The following is a 6,364-nucleotide window of genomic DNA, read 5'->3' as shown; positions in this document are numbered from 1 at the left end:
GCAAGGAATAGCCAAGTACCAGCTAGTCCCTTTGCATGTGAACAAGGCTAATTAGAGGATAAATCACTAGAAGTGAATTGCCAGGTCAGGGGACACGCACAATGTAATTCTGATAGATGTTGTCCACATCGCTCAGAGGCTGGGCTCTGGGTAGAGGCTGGGCTTCCCTGTCAGCTGTAGAGGCTTGCCTTTTCCTCTCTGTAGAGTTTGGTTCCCTGGGGAAGGTAGGAGTGAGTGCCAGAAGCTGACCCACAGCCCGGTGGTTTGAAATTCTGGCTCTTTGCCAATCAGATATGTGGAAATAGTAGCTCTGTGTGATTTTATTGTCATTTAATTTGAGTGAGCTTGACCACCTTTGCTAGCGTGTGTGAATTCTTATTCTGGATCAGTGTTTTTGCCATAAGAGAGCAAAGCCTTCAGGTGCCCATGCATGAATGAAAAGGCAGCCTGGTGGAGGGCAACGGTTTGAGCTCCCATTCCACTGCTCACTTTCTGAGACTCAGATTCCATGTCGGTAGAAAAAAACAGGAATAACAATAAAATCTCCTCCAGAGAGATCTAGCAGAGCACAGATTTAAGTTTTTAATGTTAAGTGCCTGGCACAAGTTCCTGGCTCACAGTGCATAAGAAATGTTTGTTGAATGAATAAACAAATATGCCATAATAAAAACTTTTATTGAGCACTAGCTGTGTATATATAAGCCCTTGCTCTTATATTAACCTATTTAAACCTCACAGTGACAATGGGAGGGACACCCATTTCCCCTTCTACAGATGAGGAAACTGAGGCACAGAGAAAACCAGAGTGTGTTAGTCACTCAGTTGTGTCCAACTCTTTGCGACCCCGTGGACTGTAGCCCACCAGGTTCCTCTGTCCACGGGATTTTCCAGGCATGAATACTGGAGTGAGAAAACCAGAGGGTCTTGCCTAAAGGCTCAGTGATGGAGATGGGATTAGTGGCCTTGCTGTCTGTCCCTCCACCCTAGGAGAGAGGTAACACGGTCAACCCCTGTTTCCATTGTCTGTTGCTACAAGACCTCCCAACCTGAGAAGTGGAAAGCATCAACCATTTTTCTGTGCTCATGAGTTCTGAGGATCAGAGTCCAGACAGAACAGAGCAGGGCTGGCTTATCTCTGCCGGGGCCTTGTCTGGGAAGACGCTACAGCTGGGACTAGAAAGGCCAGGGCTGGCGGACCCGCTCCGGAGATGGCTTCTTTAGTGGCAGGTCTGGCTGGATGATATTCTGCCTTGTGGGTGGCAGGCTGAATGGAAAAGCACTGCTAAAGGTGAGGCTGGGAGTCATGGGGGGCAGGGTGGGGAGCCAGCAGGTCCCAGGGCTGTGTCCCCCTGTTCCAGGGTCTAACAGCCTAAGAGCCTTAGGAATTCTGGGCCTGGCACCCCCACGAGCAGCTTCCTCTCCAGGCCTCTCTGCACCTACTGTTTCCTTGAGCTGGGACCCTCCCCGCCCATCACATTCACACCTCCTCACTCTCTGGTCCTGGAAGTGGAGCTCCCAGATTTGCTGTCCATCCTCCTAGATCCTGTTCCCTGTGGAGGGGCCTTATCATACCATTGTATGGACTTGTTCACAGGCTGAAAGATCCAGGGACAAGATCTGGGTCCTTATCACCAACACCCAGCACAGTCCCAGGCACACAGCAGGCACTTTATGCATATTTACCGGGTGGATAAAGAAATGAGATCAATGACTTCTGAATGGCTTTAACTTGAGCCTCAATTTCCTCTTCTATAAACTGTTTTCAGGGATGCCAAGAAGGTGGCAGGAGATAAAGGATGTGAAAATATATGTGCATAAGAGGCAGGCAGAAAAATGGGAGTTAATATAATCTATACTGAGGGGAGGAAAGTAAAGAAAATGAGATACTGCCCCTAAAACACTTAGCAGTGTCTGGCACACAGTAGGTGCTCAACACATAGAAGATATTCTTGTTATTAGTCAGCATTGCCAAAGAATTGATGCTTTTGAACTGTGGTGTTGGAGAAGACTTCTGAGAGTCCCTTGGACTGCAAGGAGATCCAACCAGTCCATTCTAAAGGAGATCAGTCCTGGGTGTTCATTGGAAGGACTGATGCTAAAGCTGAAACTCCAATACTTTGGCCGCCTCATGTGAAGAGTTGACTCATTGGAAAAGACTCTGATGCTGGGAAGGATTGGGGACGGCAGGAGAAGGGGCCGACAGAGGATGAGATGGCTGGATGGCATCACCGACTCAATGGACATGAGCTTGGGTGAACTCTGGGAGTTGGTGATGGACAGGGAGTCCTGGTGTGCTGCAATTCATGGGGTCGCAAAAAGTCCGACACGACTGAGAGACTGAATTGAACTGAACTGAACTGATTGTTATAACTTTTTTTTTTTTTGGTTATAAGAAAGCAGATTTCCTGAGCCAGAACGGCCAATAGCATGGTTTTCATACATGTGGAAATGGAAATGGAGACTATGAAGCTCCAGGTGTTGGGGGTGGGGTGGGGATGTTGTGAGTCTTGGCAGGAGGATCAGAATTGCCGCCGTCATGGAGACTGGCTATGGGATGCTGGGTGAGCGTCCTTTGCTGAGTCCGTTTCCCTTCTGTGCGAGAAAGGGCCTGGGCTCTGGACCTCACGGCCCACCCTCTGGAGCTGTGTGAATGCCACTAATCCCGTTGCCGCTGGTGGTCTGTTGCAAGCCTGTTTCTGGTTGGGCGTCGCCCTCTAGTGACAGAAGGTGGGTAGAACAAGCACCGTGGTACCTGGTCAGGCAGGTATATGAAGTGAGCACAGGCCATGCAGAGACGCGGCCTGGAGAGACAGCCTTAGTGGGCCTCTCTGGAGTGGGGCCTACAGGGGTTAGGTAGGGGAGCCTAAATTTGGGCTAAACTGTTGTTCTCTCCTTCTGGGTAGCATCCGGAAGGGCCATCCCCTAGAACCTCCCCATGTACGCTGTCTGAATGCCCTCTCTTGCTGGGTGGCTCCACCAGTTTCTGAGCTTCTCTCTGAGCTTGATCTGTAAGAGGTGGTCTCCTGGGAGGGTCTTCTTCCAAGGAAGGGGCCTAAATTCTGGGGAGACTGTGGGTGAGGGTGAGATTGTCAAGGCTGCATATTGTCACCTTGCTTATTTAACTTAGAAGCAGAGTCCATCATGTGAAACGCCGGGCTGAATGACTTGCAAGCTGGAATCAAGATTGCCAGGAGAAACATCAACAACCTCAGATACGCAGATGAGATCACTCTTATGGCAGAAAGCGAAGAAGAAGTAAAGAACTTCTTGATGAAAGTGAAAGAGGAGAGTGAAAAACTGGCTTAAAACTCAACATTCAGAAAACTAAGATCATGGCATCTGGTCCCATCACTTTATGGCAAATAGATGGGGGAAAAGTGGAAACAGTGACAGACTTTGTATTCTTAGGCTCCAAAATCACTGTGGATGGTGACAGCAGTCACAAAATTAAAAGATGCTTGCTCCTTGGAAGAAAAGCGACGACAAACCTCAACAGCGTATTAAAGAGCAGAGATATCTCTTTGCCGATTCATATAGTCAAAACTGGTTTTTCCAGTAGTCATGTACGAATATGAGAGCTGGACCATAAAGAAGGCTGAGTGCCAAAGAATTGAAGCTTTCAAATTGTGGTGCTGGAGAAGACTCTTGAGAGTCCCTTGCACTGCAAGGAGACCAAACCAGTCAATCCTAAAAGAAATCAACCCTGAATATTCATTGGGAGGACTGATGCTGAAGTTGAAGCTCCAATACTTTAGCCACCTGATGTGAAGAGCTGACTCACTGGAAAAGACCCTGATGCTGGGTAAGATTGAGGGCAGGAGGAGAAGGGGACGACAGAGGATGAGATGGTTGGATGACATCAGGGACACAATGGACATGAGTCTGAGCAAACCCTGGGAGATAGTGAGGGACAGGGAAGCCTGGGGTGCTGCAGTCCATGGTGTCACAAAGAGTTGGAGATGACAGCGACTGAACGCCAACCAGAGCTGGGGTGGAGGGGCAATGAACCGCCCGAGACCCAAAGGTTGCAGGAGGGGTTTAGGCCCTGAAGAAACTTCATCTCCTAACTTGAAAACGTTTAGAAAAAACCTTGTCTGTAGCCCCCAGTTGGGTGGGGCAGGGAACCAGGTCCTCTGAGGCAAAGAATATAGTCAGGGGATAGCAGGACTGGAACTGTCCATTCCTATCTTTGCGTCTTAGAATTTTGGAATTTAGAACATTCAAAATCCTAGAATTTGACACTTATCAGAAAACTCCATGTAGAATATCAACTCTGTAGAATCAGTTTACACCTTGAGATCAGAATCAGAAGTGCAGTCAACTGAACTTTAGACCTAGTAATCTGGGACTGGAAGTCATCTGAGAGTGTCCCTCACCCCCAGTCTGATCTTGGAATGAGTGTTTGCTCTCACTTCAGTTCAGTTCAGTTGTGTTCAACTCTTTGTGATACCATAGACTGCAGCATGCCAGGCTTCCCTGTCCGTCACCAACTCCCAGAGCTAACTCAAACTCATGTGCATCAAGTTGGTGATGCCATCCAACCATCTTATCCTCTGTCGTTACCTTCTCCTCCTGCCTTCAATCTTTCCCAGCATCAGGGTCTTTTCAAATGAGTCAGATCTTCACATCAGGTGGCCAAAGTATTGGAGCTTCAGCTTCTTCCGATGAATATTCAGGACTGATTTTCTTTAGGATTGACTGGTTGAATCTCCTTGCAGTCTAAGGGACTCTCAAGAATCTTCTCCAACACCACAGTTCAAAAGCATCAATTCTTTGGCACTCAGCTTTCTTTATAGTCCAGCTCTCACATCCATACATAACTACTGGAAAAACCATAGCTTTGATTAGACGGATCTTTGTTGGCAAAGTAATGCCTATGCTTTTTAATATGTTGTCTAGGTTGATCATAGCTTTTCTTCCAAGCAGCATGCATCTTTTAATTTCATGGCTGCATTGGAGCCCAAGAAAATAAAATCTTTCACTGTTTTCATTGTTTCCCATCTATTTGCCATGATGTGATGGGACCAGATGCCATGATCTTAGTCTTCTGAATGTTGAGTTTTAAGCCAACTTTTTCACTCTCCTCTTTCACTTTCATCAAGAGGCTCTTTAGTTCTTCTTTGCTTTCTGCCATAAGGGTGGTGTCATTTGCATATCTGAGGTTATTGATATTTCTCCTAGCAATCTGATTCCAGCTTGTCCTTCAACAAAACAGCCTGGCATTTCACATGATATACTCTGCATATAGTTGAATAAGCGGGGTGGCAGTATACAGCCTTGACATACTCCTTTCCTGATTTGGAACCCAGTCTGTTGTTTCATGTCCAGTTCTAACTGTTGCTTCTTGACCTGCATACAGATTTCTCAGGAGGCAGGTCTGGTGGTCTGGTATTCCCATCTCTTGAAGAGTTTTCCACCATGTGTCATGATCCACACAGTCAAAGGATTTGGCATAGTCAATTTGCTCTCACTGTCTGCTCCTAAATTTGTTCACAATTAGTTAAGTCTGGGGCAGGGCCCTGAAATCTGAATTTTTAGGAAGCACCAGAAAGTGCTGTTAGGCCATCTAGGTTTTTGTTGTTGCTCTCTGGTCACTTCAGTCATACCCGACTCTTTGCAACCCCATGGACTGTAGCCCACCAGGCTCCTTTGTCCCTGGGATTTTTCAGGCAAGAATACTGGAGTGGGTTGCTATATCCTACCCCAGGGAATCTTCTCCACCCAGGGATGGAAGCTGTGTCTCCGGCTTGGCAGGTGGATTCTTTACCACTGAGCCATCTGAGAAGACCCCTCCCCCAGGTTAGGCAATGGATTTAACCCAGTTATGCCTCCTCTTCATCCATCAAAAGGGGGTATTGAGGCCCAGAATGAGGAAATGATTTGGCCTTGACCCCACTGATTGCTGGTGACAAGCTGAGACTTGGACCTGTGCCTCCCAGCGCTAACCGCCACCCCCCGCCCCCACCAACAGCGGCCCAGGGAGTTGGGACAGCTCTGTGGAACAGTCACGCCTCCTCGGTGTCCCTGAGCCTCCAGACACATCATACGGGGCGCAGATGGGTTCCTGGGGCCTCTCCTGTGATCTTGGGGCTGAGAGGTACAGGAGTAGGGGAGCACAGCTCTCGTCTGCCTCTGGCTGAGCCCCCTTCTTGTGAGAGGCCTGGAGGGGCTGAGGGCCCATTCCCCACCCAGTCCCTTACACACCCTGGTCCTCTGGTCCCCGGGCATTCCAGAGAAAACCACCCTACATGGTTTAGGTTCGATTACTCCAAATTCATCAGGATCATGATTTTGCAACACCACTTGATGCCCAAGAAGCATCTGTGAGTTTCTTTTCCCTTTATTAAAAAAAAAAAAGTGGGAT

This window comes from Ovis canadensis, chromosome 13, assembly GCF_042477335.2.
Source record: "Ovis canadensis isolate MfBH-ARS-UI-01 breed Bighorn chromosome 13, ARS-UI_OviCan_v2, whole genome shotgun sequence".
Lineage (NCBI taxonomy): Eukaryota > Metazoa > Chordata > Mammalia > Artiodactyla > Bovidae > Ovis > Ovis canadensis.
Note: the sequence above shows the minus strand (reverse complement) of the source record.